This window comes from Opisthocomus hoazin, chromosome 30, assembly GCF_030867145.1.
Source record: "Opisthocomus hoazin isolate bOpiHoa1 chromosome 30, bOpiHoa1.hap1, whole genome shotgun sequence".
NCBI lineage: Eukaryota > Metazoa > Chordata > Aves > Opisthocomiformes > Opisthocomidae > Opisthocomus > Opisthocomus hoazin.
In genome coordinates, this window is record NC_134443.1 from 5,866,153 (window position 1) to 5,890,483 (window position 24,331).

Consider the following 24,331-nt stretch of genomic DNA (forward strand, 5'->3'; position numbering starts at 1 on the left):
ACACCTTTCCAGGCTAGCACCTTCTGGCTGCCAGCTATCTGCAGACGTTCGCACATTCGGAGCAGGGCTGCGAAAGGAGCCTGGCTGGGACACCAACTTTCCCAGGCTACGTTTGAAGTTTCAGGTGGCAAGACAAGCAAGCAGCCCCATTCTCTGTGCGTCTATGCGAGCACTGCCATGGGCAGATGAGGCTGAGCAACAGCTTTCCAGGCTAGCACCTTCTGGCTGCCAGCTATCTGCAGACGTTCGCACTTTCGGAGCAGGGCTGTGATAGGAGCCTGGCAGGGACACCACCATTCCCAGCATGCGTTTGAAGTTTCAAGTGGCAAGATAAGCAAGCAGCCCCATTCTCTGTGCCTCTATGCGAACAGTGCCATGGGCAGATGAGGCTGAGCAACAGCTTTCCAGGCTAGCCCCTTCTGGCTGCCAGCTATCTGCAGACGTTCGCATTTCAAGAGCAGGGCTGCGAAAGGAGCCTGGCTGGGACACCAAATTTCCCAGGCTACGTTTGAAGTTTGAGGTGGCAAGACAAGCAAGCAGCCCCATTCTCTGTGCCTCTATACGAGCACTGCCATGGGCAGATGAGGCTGAGCAACAGCTTTCCAGGATAGCACCTTCTGGCTGCCAGCTATCTGCAGACGTTCGCACTTTCGGAGCAGGGCTGCAAAAGGAGCCTGGCTGGGACACCAACTTTCCCAGGCTACGTTTGAAGTTTCAGGTGGCAAGACAAGCAAGGAGCCCCATTCTCTGTGCCTCTGTGCGAGCACTGCCATGGGCAGGTGAGGCTGAGCAACAGCTTTCCAGGATAGCCCCTTCTGCCTGCCAGCTATCTGCAGACGTTCGCACTTTCGGAGCAGGGCTGCGAAAGGAGCCTGGCAGGGACACCACCATTCCCAGCATGCGTTTGAAGTTTCAAGTGGCAAGATAAGCAAGCAGCCCCATTCTCTGTGCCTCTGTGCGAGCACTGCCATGGGCAGATGAGGCTGAGCAACAGCTTTCCAGGATAGCCCCTTCTGGCTGCCAGCTATCTGCAGACGTTCGCATTTCAAGAGCAGGGCTGCGAAAGGAGCCTAGCAAGTACACCATCTTTCCCAGGCTACGTTTGAAGTTTGAGGTGGCAAGACAAGCAAGGAGCCCCATTCTCTGTGCCTCTGTGCGAGCAGTGCCATGGGCAGATGAGGCTGAGCAACAGCTTTCCAGGCTAGCACCTTCTGGCTGCCAGCTATCTGCAGACGTTCGCACTTTCGGAGCAGGGCTGCGAAAGGAGCCTGGCTGGGACACCACCATTCCCAGCATGCGCTTGAAGTTTCAAGTGGCAAGATAAGAAAGCAGCCCCATTCTCTGTGCCTCTGTGCGAGCACTGCCATGGGCAGGTGAGGCTGAGCAACAGCTTTCCAGGCTAGCCCCTTCTGGCTGCCAGCTATCTGCAGACGTTCGCATTTCAAGAGCAGGGCTGTGAAAGGAGCCTAGCAGGTACACCATCTTTCGCAGGCTACGTTTGAGGTGAGAAGACAAGCAAGGAGCCCCATTCTCTTTGCCTCTGTGCGAGCAGTGCCATGGGCACATGAGGCTGAGCAACAGCTTTCCAGGCTAGCACCTTCTGGCTGCCAGCTATCTGCAGACGTTCGCACTTTCGGAGAAGGGCTGCGAAAGGAGCCTGGCTGGGACACCAACTTTCCCAGCATGCGTTTGAAGTTTCAGGTGGCAAGACAAGCAAGCAGCCCCATTCTCTGTGCCTCTGTGCGAGCACTGCCATGGGCAGATGAGGCTGAGCAACAGCTTTCCAGGCTAGCACCTTCTGGCTGCCAGCTATCTGCAGACGTTCGCACTTTCGGAGCAGGGCTGTGATAGGAGCCTGGCAGGGACACCACCATTCCCAGCATGCGTTTGAAGTTTCAAGTGGCAAGACAAGCAAGGAGCCCCAGTCTCTGTGCCTCTGTGCGAGCAGTGCCATGGGCAGATGAGGCTGAGCAACAGCTTTCCAGGCTAGCACCTTCTGGCTGCCAGCTATCTGCAGACGTTCGCACTTTCGGAGCAGGGCTGCGAAAGGAGCCTGGCTGGGACACCAACTTTCCCAGGCTGCGTTTGAAGTTTGAGGTGGCAAGACAAGCAAGCAGCCCCATTCTCTGTGCCTCTATACGAGCACTGCCATGGGCAGATGAGGCTGAGCAACAGCTTTCCAGGCTAGCCCCTTCTGGCTGCCAGCTATCTGCAGACGTTCGCACTTTCGGAGCAGGGCTGTGATAGGAGCCTGGCTGGGACACCACCATTCCCAGCATGCGTTTGAAGTTTGAGGTGGCAAGACAAGCAAGCAGCCCCATTCTCTGTGCCTCTGTGCGAGCACTGCCATGGGCAGATGAGGCTGAGCAACAGCTTTCCAGGATAGCCCCTTCTGGCTGCCAGCTATCTGCAGACGTTCGCACTTTTGGAGCAGGGCTGTGATGGGAGCCTGGCAGGGAGACCAACATTCCCAGCATGCGTTTGAAGTTTCAAGTGGCAAGATAAGCAAGCAGCCCCATTCTCTGTGCCTCTATACGAGCACTGCCATGGGCAGATGAGGCTGAGCAACAGCTTTCCAGGCTAGCCCCTTCTGGCTGCCAGCTATCTGCAGACGTTCGCATTTCAAGAGCAGGGATGCGAAAGGAGCCCAGCAGGTACACCATCTTTCCGAGGCTACGTTTGAAGTTTGAGGTGGCAAGAGAAGCAAGGAGCCCCATTCTCTGTGCCTCTGTGCGAGCAGTGCCATGGGCAGATGGGGCTGAGCAACAGCTTTCCAGGATAGCACCTTCTGGCTGCCAGCTATCTGCAGACTTTCGCACTTTCGGAGCAGGGCTGCGAAAGGAGCCTGGCTGGGACACCAACTTTCCCAGGCTACGTTTGAAGTTTGAGGTGGTAAGACAAGCAAGCAGCCCCATTCTCTGTGCTCTGTGCGAGCACTGCCATGGGCAGATGAGGCTGAGCAACAGCTTTCCAGGATAGCCCCTTCTGCCTGCCACCTATCTGTAGACTTTAGCACTTTCGGAGCAGGGCTGCGAAAGGAGCCTGGCAGGGAGACCACCATTCCCAGCATGCGTTTGAAGTTTCAAGTTGCAAGATAAACAAGCAGCCCCATTCTCCATGCCTCTGTGCGAGCACTGCCATGGGTAGATGAGGCTGAGCAACAGCTTTCCAGGTTATCCCCTTCTGGCTGCCAGCTATCTGCAGACGTTCGCACTTTCGGAGCAGGGCTGCAAAAGGAGCCTGGCTGGGACACCAACTTTCCCAGGCTACGTTTGAAGTTTGAGGTGGCAAGACAAGCAAGCATCCCCATTCTCTGTGCCTCTGTGCGAGCAGTGCCATGGGCAGATGGGGCTGAGCAACAGCTTTCCAGGCTAGCCCCTTCTGGCTGCCAGCTATCTGCAGACGTTCGCATTTCAAGAGCAGGGCTGCGAAAGGAGCCTAGCAGGTACACCATCTTTCCCAGGCTATGTTTGAAGTTTGAGGTGGCAAGACAAGTAAGGAGCCCCATTCTCTGTGCCTCTGTGCGAGCAGTGCCATGGGCAGATGAGGCTGAGCAACAGCTTTCCAGGCTAGCCCCTTCTGGCTGCCAGCTATCTGCAGACGTACGCACTTTCGGAGCAGGGCTGCGAAAGGAGCCTGGCTGGGACACCAACTTTCCCAGCATGCGTTTGAAGTTTGAGGTGGCAAGACAAGCAAGCAGCCCCATTCTCTGTGCCTCTGTGCGAGCACTGCCATGGGCAGATGAGGCTGAGCAACAGCTTTCCAGGCTAGCCCCTTCTGGCTGCCAGCTATGTGCAGACGTTCGCACTTTCGGAGCAGGGCTGCGAAAGGAGACTGGCTGGGACACCAACTTTCCCAGGCTACGTTTGAAGTTTGAGGTGGCAAGACAAGCAAGCAGCCCCATACTGTGTGCCTCTGTGCGAGCACTGCCATGGGCAGATGAGGCTGAGCAACAGCTTTCCAGGCTAGCCCCTTCTGCCTGCCAGCTATCTGCAGACGTTCGCACTTTTGGAGCAGGGCTGTGATAGGAGCCTGGCAGGGACACCACCATTCCCAGCATGCGTTTGAAGTTTCAAGTAGCAAGATGAGCAAACAGCCCCATTCTCCGTGCCTCTGTGCGAGCACTGCCATGGGCAGATGAGGCTGAGCAACAGCTTTCCAGGCTAGCACCTTCTGGCTGCCAGCTATCTGCAGACGTTCGCACTTTCGGAGCAGGGCTGCGAAAGGAGCCTGGCTGGGACACCAACTTTCCCAGGCTACGTTTGAAGTTTGAGGTGGCAAGACAAGCAAGCAGCCCCATTCTCTGTGCCTCTGTGCGAGCACTGCCATGGGCAGGTGAGGCTGAGCAACAGCTTTCCAGGATAGCACCTTCTGGCTGCCAGCTATCTGCAGACGTTCGCACTTTCGGAGCAGGGCTCTGATAGGAGCCTGGCAGGGACACCACCATTCCCAGCATGCGTTTGAAGTTTCAAGTGGCAAGATAAGCAAGCAGCCCCCTTCTCAGTGCCTCTGTGCGAGCAGTGCCATGGGCAGATGAGGCTGAGCAACAGCTTTCCAGGCTAGCCCCTTCTGGCTGCCAGCTATCTGCAGACGTTCGCATTTCAAGAGCAGGGCTGCGAAGGGAGCCCAGTAGGTACACCATCTTTCCCAGGCTACGTTTGTAGTTTGAGGTGGCAAGAAAAGCAAGGAGCCCCATTCTCTGTGCCTCTGTGCGAGCAGTGCCATGGGCAGATGAGGCTGAGCAACAGCTTTCCAGGCTAGCACCTTCTGGCTGCCAGCTATCTGCAGACGTTCGCACTTTCGGAGCAGGGCTGCGAAAGGAGCCTGGCTGGGACACCAACTTTCCCAGGCTACGTTTGAAGGTTGAGGTGGCAAGACAAGCAAGCAGCCCCATTCTCTGTGCCTCTATGCGAGCAGTGCCATGGGCAGATGAGGCTGAGCAACAGCTTTCCAGGATAGCACCTTCTGGCTGCCAGCTATCTGCAGACGTTTGCACTTTCGGAGCAGAGCTGTGATAGGAGCCTGGCTGGGACACCACCATTCCCAGCATGCGTTTGAAGTTTCAAGTGGCAAGATAAGCAAGCAGCCCCATTCTCTGTGCCTCTATGTGAACAGTGCCATGGGCAGATGAGACTGAGCAACAGCTTTCCAGGATAGCCCCTTCTGCCTGCCAGCTATCTGCAGACGTTCGCATTTCAAGAGCAGGGCTGCGAAAGGAGCCTAGCAGGTAGACCATCTTTCCCAGGCTACGTTTGAGGTGGCAAGACAAGCAAGGAGCCCCATTCTCTTTGCCTCTGTGCGAGCAGTGCCATGGGCAGATGAGGCTGAGCAACAGCTTTCCAGGCTAGCCCCTTCTGGCTGCCAGCTATCTGCAGACGTTCGCATTTCAAGAGCAGGGCTGCGAAGGGAGCCCAGCAGGTACACCATCTTTCTCAGCCTACGTTTGAAGTTTGAGGTGGCAAGACAAGCAAGGAGCCCCATTCTCTGTGCCTCTGTGCGAGCACTGCCATGGGCAGATGAGGCTGAGCAACAGCTTTCCAGGCTAGCCACCTTCTGGCTGCCAGCTATCTGCAGACGTTCGCACTTTCGGAGCAGGGCTGCGAAAGGAGCCTGGCTGGGACACCAACTTTCCCAGGCTACGTTTGAAGTTTGAGGTGGCAAGACAAGCAAGCAGCCCCATTCTCTGTGCCTCTATGCGAGCAGTGCCATGGGCAGATGAGGCTGAGCAACAGCTTTCCAGGATAGCACCTTCTGGCTGCCAGCTATCTGCAGACGTTCGCACTTTCGGAGCAGGGCTGCGAAAGGAGCCTGGCTGGGACACCACCATTCCCAGCATGCGTTTGAAGTTTCAAGTGGCAAGATAAGCAAGCAGCCCCATTCTCTGTGCCTCTGTGCGAGCAGTGCCATGGGCAGATGAGGCTGAGCAACAGCTTTCCAGGCTAGCACCTTCTGGCTGCCAGCTATCTGCAGACGTTCGCACTTTCGGAGCAGGGCTGTGATAGGAGCCTGGCAGGGACACCACCATTCCCAGCATGCGTTTGAAGTTTGAGGTGGCAAGACAAGAAAGCAGCCCCATTCTCTGTGCCTCTGTGCGAGCAGTGCCATGGGCAGATGAGGCTGAGCAACAGCTTTCCAGGCTAGCACCTTCTGGCTGCCAGCTATCTGCAGACGTTCGCACTTTCGGAGCAGGGCTGTGATAGGAGCCTGGCAGGGACACCACCATTCCCAGCATGCGTTTGAAGTTTGAGGTGGCAAGACAAGCAAGCAGCCCCATTCTCTGTGCCTCTGTGCGAGCACTGCCATGGGCAGATGAGGCTGAGCAACAGCTTTCCAGGATAGCCCCTTCTGGCTGCCAGCTATCTGCAGACGTTCGCATTTCAAGAGCAGGGCTGCGAAGGGAGCCCAGCAGGTACACCATCTTTCCCAGGCTACGTTTAAAGTTTGAGGTGGCAAGACAAGCAAGGAGCCCCATTCTCTGTGCCTCTGTGCGAGCAGTGCCATGGGCAGATGAGGCTGAGCAACAGCTTTCCAGGCTAGCACCTTCTGGCTGCCAGCTATCTGCAGACGTTCGCACTTTCGGAGCATGGCTGCGAAAGGAGCCTGGCTGGGAAACCAACTTTCCCAGGCTACGTTTGAAGGTTGAGGTGGCAAGACAAGCAAGCAGCCCCATTCTCTGTGCCTCTATGCGAGCAGTGCCATGGGCAGATGAGGCTGAGCAACAGCTTTCCAGGATAGCACCTTCTGGCTGCCAGCTATCTGCAGACGTTCGCACTTTCGGAGCAGGGCTGTGATAGGAGCCTGGCAGGGACACCACCATTCCCAGCATGCGTTTGAAGTTTCAAGTGGCAAGATAAGCAAGCAGCCCCATTCTCTGTGCCTCTATGCGAACAGTGCCATGGGCAGATGAGGCTGAGCAACAGCTTTCCAGGCTAGCCCCTTCTGGCTGCCAGCTATCTGCAGACGTTCGCATTTCAAGAGCAGGGCTGCGAAAGGAGCCTAGCAGGTACACCATTTTTCCCAGGCTACGTTTGAGGTGGCAAGACAAGCAAGGAGCCCCATTCTCTTTGCCTCTGTGCGAGCAGTGCCATGGGCAGATGAGGCTGAGCAACAGCTTTCCAGGCTAGCCCCTTCTGGCTGCCAGCTATCTGCAGACGTTCGCATTTCAAGAGCAGGGCTGCGAAAGGAGCCCAGCAGGTACACCATCTTTCCCAGCCTACGTTTGAAGTTTGAGGTGGCAAGACAAGCAAGGAGCCCCATTCTCTGTGCCTCTGTGCGAGCAGTGCCATGGGCAGATGACGCTGAGCAACAGCTTTCCAGGCTAGCACCTTCTGGCTGCCAGCTATCTGCAGACGTTCGCACTTTCGGAGCAGGGCTGCGAAAGGAGCCTGGCTGGGAAACCAACTTTCCCAGGCTACGTTTGAAGGTTGAGGTGGCAAGACAAGCAAGCAGCCCCATTCTCTGTGCCTCTATGCGAGCAGTGCCATGGGCAGATGAGGCTGAGCAACAGCTTTCCAGGATAGCACCTTCTGGCTGCCAGCTATCTGCAGACGTTCGCACTTTCGGAGCAGGGCTGTGATAGGAGCCTGGCAGGGACACCACCATTCCCAGCATGCGTTTGAAGTTTCAAGTGGCAAGATAAGCAAGCAGCCCCATTCTCTGTGCCTCTATGCGAACAGTGCCATGGGCAGATGAGGCTGAGCAACAGCTTTCCAGGCTAGCCCCTTCTGGCTGCCAGCTATCTGCAGACGTTCGCATTTCAAGAGCAGGGCTGCGAAAGGAGCCTAGCAGGTACACCATTTTTCCCAGGCTACGTTTGAGGTGGCAAGACAAGCAAGGAGCCCCATTCTCTTTGCCTCTGTGCGAGCAGTGCCATGGGCAGATGAGGCTGAGCAACAGCTTTCCAGGCTAGCCCCTTCTGGCTGCCAGCTATCTGCAGACGTTCGCATTTCAAGAGCAGGGCTGCGAAAGGAGCCCAGCAGGTACACCATCTTTCCCAGCCTACGTTTGAAGTTTGAGGTGGCAAGACAAGCAAGGAGCCCCATTCTCTGTGCCTCTGTGCGAGCAGTGCCATGGGCAGATGAGGCTGAGCAACAGCTTTCCAGGATAGCACATTCTGGCTGCCAGCTATCTGCAGACGTTCGCACTTTCGGAGCAGGGCTGCGAAAGGAGCCTGGCTGGGACACCAACTTTCCCAGGCTGCGTTTGAAGTTTGAGGTGGCAAGACAAGCAAGCAGCCCCATTCTCTGTGCCTCTATACGAGCACTGCCATGGGCAGATGAGGCTGAGCAACAGCTTTCCAGGCTAGCCCCTTCTGGCTGCCAGCTATCTGCAGACGTTCGCACTTTCGGAGCAGGGCTGTGATAGGAGCCTGGCTGGGACACCACCATTCCCAGCATGCGTTTGAAGTTTGAGGTGGCAAGACAAGCAAGCAGCCCCATTCTCTGTGCCTCTGTGCGAGCACTGCCATGGGCAGATGAGGCTGAGCAACAGCTTTCCAGGCTAGCCCCTTCTGGCTGCCAGCTATCTGCAGACGTTCGCATTTCAAGAGCAGGGATGCGAAAGGAGCCCAGCAGGTACACCATCTTTCCGAGGCTACGTTTGAAGTTTGAGGTGGCAAGAGAAGCAAGGAGCCCCATTCTCTGTGCCTCTGTGCGAGCAGTGCCATGGGCAGATGGGGCTGAGCAACAGCTTTCCAGGATAGCACCTTCTGGCTGCCAGCTATCTGCAGACTTTCGCACTTTCGGAGCAGGGCTGCGAAAGGAGCCTGGCTGGGACACCAACTTTCCCAGGCTACATTTGAAGTTTGAGGTGGTAAGACAAGCAAGCAGCCCCATTCTCTGTGCTCTGTGCGAGCACTGCCATGGGCAGATGAGGCTGAGCAACAGCTTTCCAGGATAGCCCCTTCTGCCTGCCACCTATCTGTAGACTTTAGCACTTTCGGAGCAGGGCTGCGAAAGGAGCCTGGCAGGGAGACCACCATTCCCAGCATGCGTTTGAAGTTTCAAGTTGCAAGATAAACAAGCAGCCCCATTCTCCATGCCTCTGTGCGAGCACTGCCATGGGTAGATGAGGCTGAGCAACAGCTTTCCAGGCTATCCCCTTCTGGCTGCCAGCTATCTGCAGACGTTCGCACTTTCGGAGCAGGGCTGCAAAAGGAGCCTGGCTGGGACACCAACTTTCCCAGGCTACGTTTGAAGTTTGAGGTGGCAAGACAAGCAAGCATCCCCATTCTCTGTGCCTCTGTGCGAGCAGTGCCATGGGCAGATGGGGCTGAGCAACAGCTTTCCAGGCTAGCCCCTTCTGGCTGCCAGCTATCTGCAGACGTTCGCATTTCAAGAGCAGGGCTGCGAAAGGAGCCTAGCAGGTACACCATCTTTCCCAGGCTATGTTTGAAGTTTGAGGTGGCAAGACAAGTAAGGAGCCCCATTCTCTGTGCCTCTGTGCGAGCAGTGCCATGGGCAGATGAGGCTGAGCAACAGCTTTCCAGGCTAGCCCCTTCTGGCTGCCAGCTATCTGCAGACGTTCGCACTTTCGGAGCAGGGCTGCGAAAGGAGCCTGGCTGGGACACCAACTTTCCCAGCATGCGTTTGAAGTTTGAGGTGGCAAGACAAGCAAGCAGCCCCATTCTCTGTGCCTCTGTGCGAGCACTGCCATGGGCAGATGAGGCTGAGCAACAGCTTTCCAGGCTAGCCCCTTCTGGCTGCCAGCTATGTGCAGACGTTCGCACTTTCGGAGCAGGGCTGCGAAAGGAGACTGGCTGGGACACCAACTTTCCCAGGCTACGTTTGAAGTTTGAGGTGGCAAGACAAGCAAGCAGCCCCATACTCTGTGCCTCTGTGCGAGCACTGCCATGGGCAGATGAGGCTGAGCAACAGCTTTCCAGAATAGCACCTTCTGGCTGCCAGCTATCTGCAGACGTTCGCACTTTTGGAGCAGGGCTGTGATAGGAGCCTGGCAGGGACACCACCATTCCCAGCATGCGTTTGAAGTTTCAAGTAGCAAGATGAGCAAACAGCCCCATTCTCCGTGCCTCTGTGCGAGCACTGCCATGGGCAGATGAGGCTGAGCAACAGCTTTCCAGGCTAGCACCTTCTGGCTGCCAGCTATCTGCAGACGTTCGCACTTTCGGAGCAGGGCTGCGAAAGGAGCCTGGCTGGGACACCAACTTTCCCAGGCTACGTTTGAAGTTTGAGGTGGCAAGACAAGCAAGCAGCCCCATTCTCTGTGCCTCTGTGCGAGCACTGCCATGGGCAGGTGAGGCTGAGCAACAGCTTTCCAGGATAGCACCTTCTGGCTGCCAGCTATCTGCAGACGTTCGCACTTTCGGAGCAGGGCTCTGATAGGAGCCTGGCAGGGACACCACCATTCCCAGCATGCGTTTGAAGTTTCAAGTGGCAAGATAAGCAAGCAGCCCCCTTCTCAGTGCCTCTGTGCGAGCAGTGCCATGGGCAGATGAGGCTGAGCAACAGCTTTCCAGGCTAGCCCCTTCTGGCTGCCAGCTATCTGCAGACGTTCGCATTTCAAGAGCAGGGCTGCGAAGGGAGCCCAGTAGGTACACCATCTTTCCCAGGCTACGTTTGTAGTTTGAGGTGGCAAGAAAAGCAAGGAGCCCCATTCTCTGTGCCTCTGTGCGAGCAGTGCCATGGGCAGATGAGGCTGAGCAACAGCTTTCCAGGCTAGCACCTTCTGGCTGCCAGCTATCTGCAGACGTTCGCACTTTCGGAGCAGGGCTGCGAAAGGAGCCTGGCTGGGACACCAACTTTCCCAGGCTACGTTTGAAGGTTGAGGTGGCAAGACAAGCAAGCAGCCCCATTCTCTGTGCCTCTATGCGAGCAGTGCCATGGGCAGATGAGGCTGAGCAACAGCTTTCCAGGATAGCACCTTCTGGCTGCCAGCTATCTGCAGACGTTTGCACTTTCGGAGCAGGGCTGTGATAGGAGCCTGGCTGGGACACCACCATTCCCAGCATGCGTTTGAAGTTTCAAGTGGCAAGATAAGCAAGCAGCCCCATTCTCTGTGCCTCTATGTGAACAGTGCCATGGGCAGATGAGACTGAGCAACAGCTTTCCAGGATAGCCCCTTCTGCCTGCCAGCTATCTGCAGACGTTCGCATTTCAAGAGCAGGGCTGCGAAAGGAGCCTAGCAGGTACACCATCTTTCCCAGGCTACGTTTGAGGTGGCAAGACAAGCAAGGAGCCCCATTCTCTTTGCCTCTGTGCGAGCAGTGCCATGGGCAGATGAGGCTGAGCAACAGCTTTCCAGGCTAGCCCCTTCTGGCTGCCAGCTATCTGCAGACGTTCGCATTTCAAGAGCAGGGCTGCGAAGGGAGCCCAGCAGGTACACCATCTTTCTCAGCCTACGTTTGAAGTTTGAGGTGGCAAGACAAGCAAGGAGCCCCATTCTCTGTGCCTCTGTGCGAGCACTGCCATGGGCAGATGAGGCTGAGCAACAGCTTTCCAGGCTAGCCACCTTCTGGCTGCCAGCTATCTGCAGACGTTCGCACTTTCGGAGCAGGGCTGCGAAAGGAGCCTGGCTGGGACACCAACTTTCCCAGGCTACGTTTGAAGTTTGAGGTGGCAAGACAAGCAAGCAGCCCCATTCTCTGTGCCTCTATGCGAGCAGTGCCATGGGCAGATGAGGCTGAGCAACAGCTTTCCAGGATAGCACCTTCTGGCTGCCAGCTATCTGCAGACGTTCGCACTTTCGGAGCAGGGCTGCGAAAGGAGCCTGGCTGGGACACCACCATTCCCAGCATGCGTTTGAAGTTTCAAGTGGCAAGATAAGCAAGCAGCCCCATTCTCTGTGCCTCTGTGCGAGCAGTGCCATGGGCAGATGAGGCTGAGCAACAGCTTTCCAGGCTAGCACCTTCTGGCTGCCAGCTATCTGCAGACGTTCGCACTTTCGGAGCAGGGCTGTGATAGGAGCCTGGCAGGGACACCACCATTCCCAGCATGCGTTTGAAGTTTGAGGTGGCAAGACAAGAAAGCAGCCCCATTCTCTGTGCCTCTGTGCGAGCAGTGCCATGGGCAGATGAGGCTGAGCAACAGCTTTCCAGGCTAGCACCTTCTGGCTGCCAGCTATCTGCAGACGTTCGCACTTTCGGAGCAGGGCTGTGATAGGAGCCTGGCAGGGACACCACCATTCCCAGCATGCGTTTGAAGTTTGAGGTGGCAAGACAAGCAAGCAGCCCCATTCTCTGTGCCTCTGTGCGAGCACTGCCATGGGCAGATGAGGCTGAGCAACAGCTTTCCAGGATAGCCCCTTCTGGCTGCCAGCTATCTGCAGACGTTCGCATTTCAAGAGCAGGGCTGCGAAGGGAGCCCAGCAGGTACACCATCTTTCCCAGGCTACGTTTAAAGTTTGAGGTGGCAAGACAAGCAAGGAGCCCCATTCTCTGTGCCTCTGTGCGAGCAGTGCCATGGGCAGATGAGGCTGAGCAACAGCTTTCCAGGCTAGCACCTTCTGGCTGCCAGCTATCTGCAGACGTTCGCACTTTCGGAGCAGGGCTGCGAAAGGAGCCTGGCTGGGAAACCAACTTTCCCAGGCTACGTTTGAAGGTTGAGGTGGCAAGACAAGCAAGCAGCCCCATTCTCTGTGCCTCTATGCGAGCAGTGCCATGGGCAGATGAGGCTGAGCAACAGCTTTCCAGGATAGCACCTTCTGGCTGCCAGCTATCTGCAGACGTTCGCACTTTCGGAGCAGGGCTGTGATAGGAGCCTGGCAGGGACACCACCATTCCCAGCATGCGTTTGAAGTTTCAAGTGGCAAGATAAGCAAGCAGCCCCATTCTCTGTGCCTCTATGCGAACAGTGCCATGGGCAGATGAGGCTGAGCAACAGCTTTCCAGGCTAGCCCCTTCTGGCTGCCAGCTATCTGCAGACGTTCGCATTTCAAGAGCAGGGCTGCGAAAGGAGCCTAGCAGGTACACCATTTTTCCCAGGCTACGTTTGAGGTGGCAAGACAAGCAAGGAGCCCCATTCTCTTTGCCTCTGTGCGAGCAGTGCCATGGGCAGATGAGGCTGAGCAACAGCTTTCCAGGCTAGCCCCTTCTGGCTGCCAGCTATCTGCAGACGTTCGCATTTCAAGAGCAGGGCTGCGAAAGGAGCCCAGCAGGTACACCATCTTTCCCAGCCTACGTTTGAAGTTTGAGGTGGCAAGACAAGCAAGGAGCCCCATTCTCTGTGCCTCTGTGCGAGCAGTGCCATGGGCAGATGAGGCTGAGCAACAGCTTTCCAGGCTAGCACCTTCTGGCTGCCAGCTATCTGCAGACGTTCGCACTTTCGGAGCAGGGCTGCGAAAGGAGCCTGGCTGGGAAACCAACTTTCCCAGGATACGTTTGAAGGTTGAGGTGGCAAGACAAGCAAGCAGCCCCATTCTCTGTGCCTCTATGCGAGCAGTGCCATGGGCAGATGAGGCTGAGCAACAGCTTTCCAGGATAGCACCTTCTGGCTGCCAGCTATCTGCAGACGTTCGCACTTTCGGAGCAGGGCTGTGATAGGAGCCTGGCAGGGACACCACCATTCCCAGCATGCGTTTGAAGTTTCAAGTGGCAAGATAAGCAAGCAGCCCCATTCTCTGTGCCTCTATGCGAACAGTGCCATGGGCAGATGAGGCTGAGCAACAGCTTTCCAGGCTAGCCCCTTCTGGCTGCCAGCTATCTGCAGACGTTCGCATTTCAAGAGCAGGGCTGCGAAAGGAGCCTAGCAGGTACACCATTTTTCCCAGGCTACGTTTGAGGTGGCAAGACAAGCAAGGAGCCCCATTCTCTTTGCCTCTGTGCGAGCAGTGCCATGGGCAGATGAGGCTGAGCAACAGCTTTCCAGGCTAGCCCCTTCTGGCTGCCAGCTATCTGCAGACGTTCGCATTTCAAGAGCAGGGCTGCGAAAGGAGCCCAGCAGGTACACCATCTTTCCCAGCCTACGTTTGAAGTTTGAGGTGGCAAGACAAGCAAGGAGCCCCATTCTCTGTGCCTCTGTGCGAGCAGTGCCATGGGCAGATGAGGCTGAGCAACAGCTTTCCAGGATAGCACCTTCTGGCTGCCAGCTATCTGCAGACGTTCGCACTTTCGGAGCAGGGCTGCGAAAGGAGCCTGGCTGGGACACCAACTTTCCCAGGCTACGTTTGAAGTTTGAGGTGGCAAGACAAGCAAGCAGCCCCATTCTCTGTGCCTCTGTGCGAGCAGTGCCATGGGCAGATGAGGCTGAGCAACAGCTTTCCAGGCTAGCACCTTCTGGCTGCCAGCTATCTGCAGACGTTCGCACTTTCGGAGCAGGGCTGTGATAGGAGCCTGGCAGGGACACCACCATTCCCAGCATGCGTTTGAAGTTTGAGGTGGCAAGACAAGCAAGCAGCCCCATTCTCTGTGCCTCTGTGCGAGCACTGCCATGGGCAGATGAGGCTGAGCAACAGCTTTCCAGGATAGCCCCTTCTGGCTGCCAGCTATCTGCAGACGTTCGCATTTCAAGAGCAGGGCTGCGAAGGGAGCCCAGCAGGTACACCATCTTTTCCAGGCTACGTTTGAAGTTTGAGGTGGCAAGACAAGCAAGGAGCCCCATTCTCTGTGCCTCTGTGCGAGCAGTGCCATGGGCAGATGAGGCTGAGCAACAGCTTTCCAGGCTAGCACCTTCTGGCTGCCAGCTATCTGCAGACGTTCGCTCTTTCGGAGCAGGGCTGCGAAAGGAGCCTGGCTGGGAAACCAACTTTCCCAGGCTACGTTTGAAGGTTGAGGTGGCAAGACAAGCAAGCAGCCCCATTCTCTGTGCCTCTATGCGAGCAGTGCCATGGGCAGATGAGGCTGAGCAACAGCTTTCCAGGATAGCACCTTCTGGCTGCCAGCTATCTGCAGACGTTCGCACTTTCGGAGCAGGGCTGTGATAGGAGCCTGGCAGGGACACCACCATTCCCAGCATGCGTTTGAAGTTTCAAGTGGCAAGATAAGCAAGCAGCCCCATTCTCTGTGCCTCTATGCGAACAGTGCCATGGGCAGATGAGGCTGAGCAACAGCTTTCCAGGCTAGCCCCTTCTGGCTGCCAGCTATCTGCAGACGTTCGCATTTCAAGAGCAGGGCTGCGAAAGGAGCCTAGCAGGTACACCATTTTTCCCAGGCTACGTTTGAGGTGGCAAGACAAGCAAGGAGCCCCATTCTCTTTGCCTCTGTGCGAGCAGTGCCATGGGCAGATGAGGCTGAGCAACAGCTTTCCAGGCTAGCCCCTTCTGGCTGCCAGCTATCTGCAGACGTTCGCATTTCAAGAGCAGGGCTGCGAAAGGAGCCCAGCAGGTACACCATCTTTCCCAGCCTACGTTTGAAGTTTGAGGTGGCAAGACAAGCAAGGAGCCCCATTCTCTGTGCCTCTGTGCGAGCAGTGCCATGGGCAGATGAGGCTGAGCAACAGCTTTCCAGGCTAGCACCTTCTGGCTGCCAGCTATCTGCAGACGTTCGCACTTTCGGAGCAGGGCTGCGAAAGGAGCCTGGCTGGGACACCAACTTTCCCAGGCTACGTTTGAAGTTTGAGGTGGCAAGACAAGCAAGCAGCCCCATTCTCTGTGCCTCTATGCGAGCAGTGCCATGGGCAGATGAGGCTGAGCAACAGCTTTCCAGGCTAGCACCTTCTGGCTGCCAGCTATCTGCAGACGTTCGCACTTTCGGAGCAGGGCTGTGATAGGAGCCTGGCAGGGACACCACCATTCCCAGCATGCGTTTGAAGTTTCAAGTGGCAAGACAAGCAAGCAGCCCCATTCTCTGTGCCTCTATGCGAACAGTGCCATGGGCAGATGAGGCTGAGCAACAGCTTTCCAGGCTAGCCCCTTCTGGCTGCCAGCTATCTGCAGACGTTCGCATTTCAAGAGTAGGGCTGCGAAAGGAGCCTGGCTGGGACACCAAATTTCCCAGGCTGCGTTTGAAGTTTGAGGTGGCAAGACAAGCAAGCAGCCCCATTCTCTGTGCCTCTGTGCGAGCAGTGCCATGGGCAGATGAGGCTGAGCAACAGCTTTCCAGGATAGCCCCTTCTGGCTGCAAGCTATCTGCAGACATTCGCATTTCAAGAGCAGGGCTGCGAAAGGAGCCTAGCAGGTACACCATCTTTCCCAGGCTACGTTTGAGGTGGCAAGAGAAGCAAGGAGCCCCATTCTCTTTGCCTCTGTGCGAGCAGTGCCATGGGCACATGAGGCTGAGCAACAGCTTTCCAGGCTAGCACCTTCTGGCTGCCAGCTATCTGCAGACGTTCGCACTTTCGGAGCAGGGCTGCGAAAGGAGCCTGGCTGGGACACCAACTTTCCCAGGCTACGTTTGAAGTTTGAGGTGGCAAGACAAGCAAGCAGCCCCATTCTCTGTGCCTCTATGCGAGCAGTGCCATGGGCAGATGAGGCTGAGCAACAGCTTTCCAGGATAGCACCTTCTGGCTGCCAGCTATCTGCAGACGTTCGCACTTTCGGAGCAGGGCTGTGATAGGAGCCTGGCAGGGACACCACCATTCCCAGCATGCGTTTGAAGTTTCAAGTGGCAAGATAAGCAAGCAGCCCCATTCTCTGTGCCTCTATGCGAACAGTGCCATGGGCAGATGAGGCTGAGCAACAGCTTTCCAGGCTAGCACCTTCTGGCTGCCAGCTATCTGCAGACGTTCGCATTTCAAGAGCAGGGCTGCGAAAGGAGCCTAGCAGGTACACCATTTTTCCCAGGCTACGTTTGAGGTGGCAAGACAAGCAAGGAGCCCCATTCTCTGTGCCTCTGTGCGAGCAGTGCCATGGGCAGATGAGGCTGAGCAACAGCTTTCCAGGATAGCACCTTCTGGCTGCCAGCTATCTGCAGACGTTCGCACTTTCGGAGCAGGGCTGCAAAAGGAGCCTGGCTGGGACACCAACTTTCCCAGGCTACGTTTGAAGTTTCAGGTGACAAGACAAGCAAGGAGCCCCATTCTCTGTGCCTCTGTGCGAGCACTGCCATGGGCAGGTGAGGCTGAGCAACAGCTTTCCAGGATAGCCCCTTCTGCCTGCCAGCTATCTGCAGACGTTCGCACTTTCGGAGCAGGGCTGTGATAGGAGCCTGGCAGGGACACCACCATTCCCAGCATGCGTTTGAAGTTTCAAGTGGCAAGATAAGCAAGCAGCCCCATTCTCTGTGCCTCTGTGCGAGCAGTGCCATGGGCAGATGAGGCTGAGCAACAGCTTTCCAGGCTAGCCCCTTCTGGCTGCCAGCTATCTGCAGACGTTCGCATTTCAAGAGCAGGGCTGCGAAAGGAGCCTAGCAGGTACACCATCTTTCCCAGGCTACGTTTGAGGTGGCAAGACAAGCAAGGAGCCCCATTCTCTTTGCCTCTGTGCGAGCAGTGCCATGGGCAGATGAGGCTGAGCAACAGCTTTCCAGGCTAGCCCCTTCTGGCTGCCAGCTATCTGCAGACGTTCGCATTTCAAGACCAGGGCTGCGAAGGGAGCCCAGCAGGTACACCATCTTTCCCAGCCTACGTTTGAAGTTTGAGGTGGCAAGACAAACAAGGAGCCCCATTCTCTGTGCCTCTGTGCGAGCAGTGCCATGGGCAGATGAGGCTGAGCAACAGCTTTCCAGGCTAGCCCCTTCTGGCTGCCAGCTATCTGCAGACGTTCGCACTTTCGGAGCAGGGCTGCGAAAGGAGCCTGGCTGGGACACCACCATTCCCAGCATGCGCTTGAAGTTTCAAGTGGCAAGATAAGCAAGCAGCCCCATTCTCTGTGCCTCTGTGCGAGCACTGCCATGGGCAGGTGAGGCTGAGCAACAGCTTTCCAGGCTAGCCCCTTCTGGCTGCCAGCTATCTGCAGACGTTCGCATTTCAAGAGCAGGGCTGTGAAAGGAGCCTAGCAGGTACACCATCTTTCCCAGGCTACGTTTGAGGTGGCAAGACAAGCAAGGAGCCCCATTCTCTTTGCCTCTGTGCGAGCAGTGCCATGGGCAGATGAGGCTGAGCAACAGCTTTCCAGGATAGCCCCTTCTGGCTGCAAGCTATCTGCAGACGTTCGCATTTCAAGAGCAGGGCTGCGAAAGGAGCCTAGCAGGTACACCATCTTTCCCAGGCTACGTTTGAGGTGGCAAGAGAAGCAAGGAGCCCCATTCTCTTTGCCTCTGTGCGAGCAGTGCCATGGGCACATGAGGCTGAGCAACAGCTTTCCAGGCTAGCACCTTCTGGCTGCCAGCTATCTGCAGACGTTCGCACTTTCGGAGCAGGGCTGCGAAAGGAGCCTGGCTGGGACACCAACTTTCCCAGCATGCGTTTGAAGTTTGAGGTGGCAAGACAAGCAAGCAGCCCCATTCTCTGTGCCTCTGTGCGAGCACTGCCATGGACAGATGAGGCTGAGCAACAGCTTTCCAGGATAGCCCCTTCTGGCTGCCAGCTATCTGCAGACGTTCGCACTTTCGGAGCAGGGCTGTGATAGGAGCCTGGCAGGGACACCACCATTCCCAGCATGCGTTTGAAGTTTCAAGTGGCAAGATAAGCAAGCAGCCCCATTCTCTGTGCCTCTATGCGAACAGTGCCATGGGCAGATGAGGCTGAGCAACAGCTTTCCAGGCTAGCCCCTTCTGGCTGCCAGCTATCTGCAAACGTTCACATTTCAAGAGCAGGGCTGCGAAAGGAGCCTAGCAGGTACACCATCTTTCCCAGGCTACGTTTGAAGTTTGAGGTGGCAAGACAAGCAAGCAGCCCCATTCTCTGTGCCTCTGTGCGAGCACTGCCATGGGCAGATGAGGCTGAGCAACAGCTTTCCAGGCTAGCCCCTTCTGGCTGCCAGCTATCTGCAGACGTTCGCACTTTTGGAGCAGGGCTGTGATAGGAGCCTGGCAGGGACACCACCATTCCCAGCATGCGTTTGAAGTTTCAAGTGGCAAGATAAGCAAGCAGCCCCATTCTCTGTGCCTCTGTGGGAGCAGTGCCATGGGCAGATGAGGCTGAGCAACAGCTTTCCAGGCTAGCACCTTCTGGCTGCCAGCTATCTGCAGACGTTCGCACATTCGGAGCAGGGCTGCGAAAGGAGCCTGGCTGGGACACCAACTTTCCCAGGCTACGTTTGAAGTTTCAGGTGGCAAGACAAGCAAGCAGCCCCATTCTCTGTGCCTCTATGCGAGCACTGCCATGGGCAGATGAGGCTGAGCAACAGCTTTCCAGGCTAGCCCCTTCTGGCTGCCAGCTATCTGCAGACGTTCGCACTTTCGGAGCAGGGCTGTGATAGGAGCCTGGCAGGGACACCACCATTCCCAGCATGCGTTTGAAGTTTCAAGTGGCAAGACAAGCAAGGAGCCCCAGTATCTGTGCCTCTGTGCGAGCAGTGCCATGGGCAGATGAGGCTGAGCAACAGCTTTCCAGGCTAGCACCTTCTGGCTGCCAGCTATCTGCAGACGTTCGCACTTTCGGAGCAGGGCTGCGAAATTAGTCTGGCTGGGACACCACCATTCCCAGGCTACGTTTGAAGTTTGAGGTGGCAAGACAAGCAAGCAGCCCCATTCTCTGTGCCTCTGTGCGAGCACTGCCATGGGCAGATGAGGCTGAGCAACAGCTTTCCAGGATAGCCCCTTCTGCCTGCCACCTATCTGCAGACGTTCGCACTTTTGGAGCAGGGCTGTGATAGGAGCCTGGCAGGGACACCACCATTCCCAGCATGCGTTTGAAGTTTCAAGTGGCAAGACAAGCAAGGAGCCCCAGTCTCTGTACCTCTGTGCGAGCAGTGCCATGGGCAGATGAGGCTGAGCAACAGCTTTCCAGGCTAGCCCCTTCTGGCTGCCAGCTATCTGCAGACGTTCGCATTTCAAGAGCAGGGCTGCGAAAGGAGCCTGGCTGGGACACCATCTTTCCCAGGCTACGTTTGAAGTTTGAGGTGGCAAGACAAGCAAGGAGCCCCATTCTCTGTGCCTCTGTGCGAGCAGTGCCATGGTCAGATGAGGCTGAGCAACAGCTTTCCAGGCTAGCATCTTCTGGCTGCCAGCTATCTGCAGACGTTCGCATTTCAAGAGCAGGGCTGCGAAAGGAGCCTAGCAGGTACACCATCTTTCCCAGGCTACGTTTGAGGTGGCAAGACAAGCAAGGAGCCCCATTCTCTTTGCCTCTGTGCGAGCACTGCCATGGGCAGATGAGGCTGAGCAACAGCTTTCCAGGCTAGCCCCTTCTGGCTGCCAGCTATCTGCAGACGTTCGCATTTCAAGACCAGGGCTGCGAAGGGAGCCCAGCAGGTACACCATCTTTCCCAGCCTACGTTTGAAGTTTGAGGTGGCAAGAGAAGCAAGGAGCCCCATTCTCTTTGCCTCTGTGCGAGCAGTGCCATGGGCACATGAGGCTGAGCAACAGCTTTCCAGGCTAGCACCTTCTGGCTGCCAGCTATCTGCAGACGTTCGCACTTTCGGAGAAGGGCTGCGAAAGGAGCCTGGCAGGGACACCAACTTTCCCAGCATGCGTTTGAAGTTTGAGGTGGCAAGACAAGCAAGCAGCCCCATTCTCTGTGCCTCTGTGCGAGCACTGCCATGGGCAGATGAGGCTGAGCAACAGCTTTCCAGGCTAGCACCTTCTGGCTGCCAGCTATCTGCAGACGTTCGCACTTTCGGAGCAGGGCTGCGAAAGGAGCCTGGCAGGGACACCACCATTCCCAGCATGCGTTTGAAGTTTGAGGTGGCAAGACAAGCAAGGAGCCCCATTCTCTTTGCCTCTGTGCGAGCAGTGCCATGGGCAGATGAGGCTGAGCAACAGCTTTCCAGGCTAGCCCCTTCTGGCTGCCAGCTATCTGCAGACGTTCGCATTTCAAGAGCAGGGCTGCGAAGGGAGCCCAGCAGGTACACCATCTTTCCCAGCCTACGTTTGAAGTTTGAGGTGGCAAGACAAACAAGGAGCCCCATTCTCTGTGCCTCTGTGCGAGCAGTGCCATGGGCAGATGAGGCTGAGCAACAGCTTTCCAGGCTAGCCCCTTCTGGCTGCCAGCTATCTGCAGACGTTCGCACTTTCGGAGCAGGGCTGCGAAAGGAGCCTGGCTGGGACACCACCATTCCCAGCATGCGCTTGAAGTTTCAAGTGGCAAGATAAGCAAGCAGCCCCATTCTCTGTGCCTCTGTGCGAGCACTGCCATGGGCAGGTGAGGCTGAGCAACAGCTTTCCAGGCTAGCCCCTTCTGGCTGCCAGCTATCTGCAGACGTTCGCATTTCAAGAGCAAGGCTGTGAAAGGAGCCTAGCAGGTACACCATCTTTCCCAGGCTACGTTTGAGGTGGCAAGACAAGCAAGGAGCCCCATTCTCTTTGCCTCTGTGCGAGCAGTGCCATGGGCAGATGAGGCTGAGCAACAGCTTTCCAGGATAGCCCCTTCTGGCTGCAAGCTATCTGCAGACGTTCGCATTTCAAGAGCAGGGCTGCGAAAGGAGCCTAGCAGGTACACCATCTTTCCCAGGCTACGTTTGAGGTGGCAAGAGAAGCAAGGAGCCCCATTCTCTTTGCCTCTGTGCGAGCAGTGCCATGGGCACATGAGGCTGAGCAACAGCTTTCCAGGCTAGCACCTTCTGGCTGCCAGCTATCTGCAGACGTTCGCACTTTCGGAGCAGGGCTGCGAAAGGAGCCTGGCTGGGATAACAACTTTCCCAGCATGCGTTTGAAGTTTGAGGTGGCAAGACAAGCAAGCAGCCCCATTCTCTGTGCCTCTGTGCGAGCACTGCCATGGGCAGATAAGGCTGAGCAACAGCTTTCCAGGCTATCACCTTCTGGCTGCCAGCTATCTGCAGGCGTTCGCACTTTCGGAGCAGGGCTGCGAAAGGAGCCTGGAAGGGACACCACCATTCCCAGCATGCGTTTGAAGTTTGAGGTGCAAGACAAGCAAGCAGCCCCATTCTCTGTGCCTGTGTGCGAGCACTGCCATGGGCAGGTGAGGCTGAGCAACAGCTTTCCAGGCTAGCACCTTCTGGCTGCCAGCTATCTGCAGACGTTCGCACTTTCGGAGCAGGGCTGCGAAAGGAGCCTGGCAGGGACACCACCATTCCCAGCATGCGTTTGAAGTTTGAGGTGGCAAGACAAGCAAGCAGCCCCATTCTCTGTGCCTCTGTGCGAGCACTGCCATGGGCAGATGAGGCTGAGCAACAGCTTTCCAGGCTAGCCCCTTCTGGCTGCCAGCTATCTGCAGACGTTCGCACTTTTGGAGCAGGGCTGTGATAGGAGCCTGGCAGGGACACCACCATTCCCAGCATGCGTTTGAAGTTTCAAGTGGCAAGATAAGCAAGCAGCCCCATTCTCTGTGCCTCTGTGGGAGCAGTGCCATGGGCAGATGAGGCTGAGCAACAGCTTTCCAGGCTAGCACCTTCTGGCTGCCAGCTATCTGCAGACGTTCGCACATTCGGAGCAGGGCTGCGAAAGGAGCCTGGCTGGGACACCAACTTTCCCAGGCTACGTTTGAAGTTTCAGGTGGCAAGACAAGCAAGCAGCCCCATTCTCTGTGCCTCTATGCGAGCACTGCCATGGGCAGATGAGGCTGAGCAACAGCTTTCCAGGCTAGCCCCTTCTGGCTGCCAGCTATCTGCAGACGTTCGCACTTTCGGAGCAGGGCTGTGATAGGAGCCTGGCAGGGACACCACCATTCCCAGCATGCGTTTGAAGTTTCAAGTGGCAAGACAAGCAAGGAGCCCCAGTATCTGTGCCTCTGTGCGAGCAGTGCCATGGGCAGATGAGGCTGAGCAACAGCTTTCCAGGCTAGCACCTTCTGGCTGCCAGCTATCTGCAGACGTTCGCACTTTCGGAGCAGGGCTGCGAAATTAGTCTGGATGGGACACCACCATTCCCAGGCTACGTTTGAAGTTTGAGGTGGCAAGACAAGCAAGCAGCCCCATTCTCTGTGCCTCTGTGCGAGCACTGCCATGGGCAGATGAGGCTGAGCAACAGCTTTCCAGGATAGCCCCTTCTGCCTGCCACCTATCTGCAGACGTTCGCACTTTTGGAGCAGGGCTGTGATAGGAGCCTGGCAGGGACACCACCATTCCCAGCATGCGTTTGAAGTTTCAAGTGGCAAGACAAGCAAGGAGCCCCAGTCTCTGTACCTCTGTGCGAGCAGTGCCATGGGCAGATGAGGCTGAGCAACAGCTTTCCAGGCTAGCCCCTTCTGGCTGCCAGCTATCTGCAGACGTTCGCATTTCAAGAGCAGGGCTGCGAAAGGAGCCTGGCTGGGACACCATCTTTCCCAGGCTACGTTTGAAGTTTGAGGTGGCAAGACAAGCAAGGAGCCCCATTCTCTGTGCCTCTGTGCGAGCAGTGCCATGGTCAGATGAGGCTGAGCAACAGCTTTCCAGGCTAGCATCTTCTGGCTGCCAGCTATCTGCAGACGTTCGCATTTCAAGAGCAGGGCTGCGAAAGGAGCCTAGCAGGTACACCATCTTTCCCAGGCTACGTTTGAGGTGGCAAGACAAGGAAACAGCCCCATACTCTGTGCCTCTGTGCGAGCACTGCCATGGGCAGATGAGGCTGAGCAACAGCTTTCCAGGCTAGCCCCTTCTGGCTGCCAGCTATCTGCAGACGTTCGCACTTTCGGAGCAGGGCTGTGATAGGAGCCTGGCAGGGACACCACCATTCCCAGCATGCGTTTGAAGTTTCAAGTAGCAAGATGAGCAAGCAGCCCCATTCTCTGTGCCTCTGTGCGAGCAGTGCCATGGGCAGATGAGGCTGAGCAACAGCTTTCCAGGCTAGCCCCTTCTGGCTGCCAGCTATCTGCAGACGTTCGCATTTCAAGAGCAGGGCTGCGAAAGGAGCCTAGCAGGTACACCATCTTTCCCAGGCTACGTTTGAAGTTTGAGGTGGCAAGACAAGCAAGGAGCCCCATTCTCTGTGCCTCTGTGCGAGCAGTGCCATGGGCAGATGAGGCTGAGCAACAGCTTTCCAGGCTAGCACCTTCTGGCTGCCAGCTATCTGCAGACTTTCGCACTTTCGGAGCAGGGCTGTGAAAGGAGCCTGGCTGGGACACCAACTTTCCCAGGCTACGTTTGAAGTTTGAGGTGGTAAGACAAGCAAGCAGCCCCATTCTCTGTGCTCTGTGCGAGCACTGCCATGGGCAGGTGAGGCTGAGCAACAGCTTTCCAGGATAGCCCCTTCTGCCTGCCAGCTATCTGCAGACGTTCGCACTTTCGGAGCAGGGCTGCGATAGGACCCTGGCAGGGACACCACCATTCCCAGCATGCGTTTGAAGTTTCAAGTTGCAAGATAAACAAGCAGCCCCATTCTCCGTGCCTCTGTGCGAGCACTGCCATGGGTAGATGAGGCTGAGCAACAGCTTTCCAGGCTAGCACCTTCTGGCTGCCAGCTATCTGCAGACGTTCGCTCTTTCGGAGCAGGGCTGCGAAAGGAGCCTGGCTGGGACACCAACT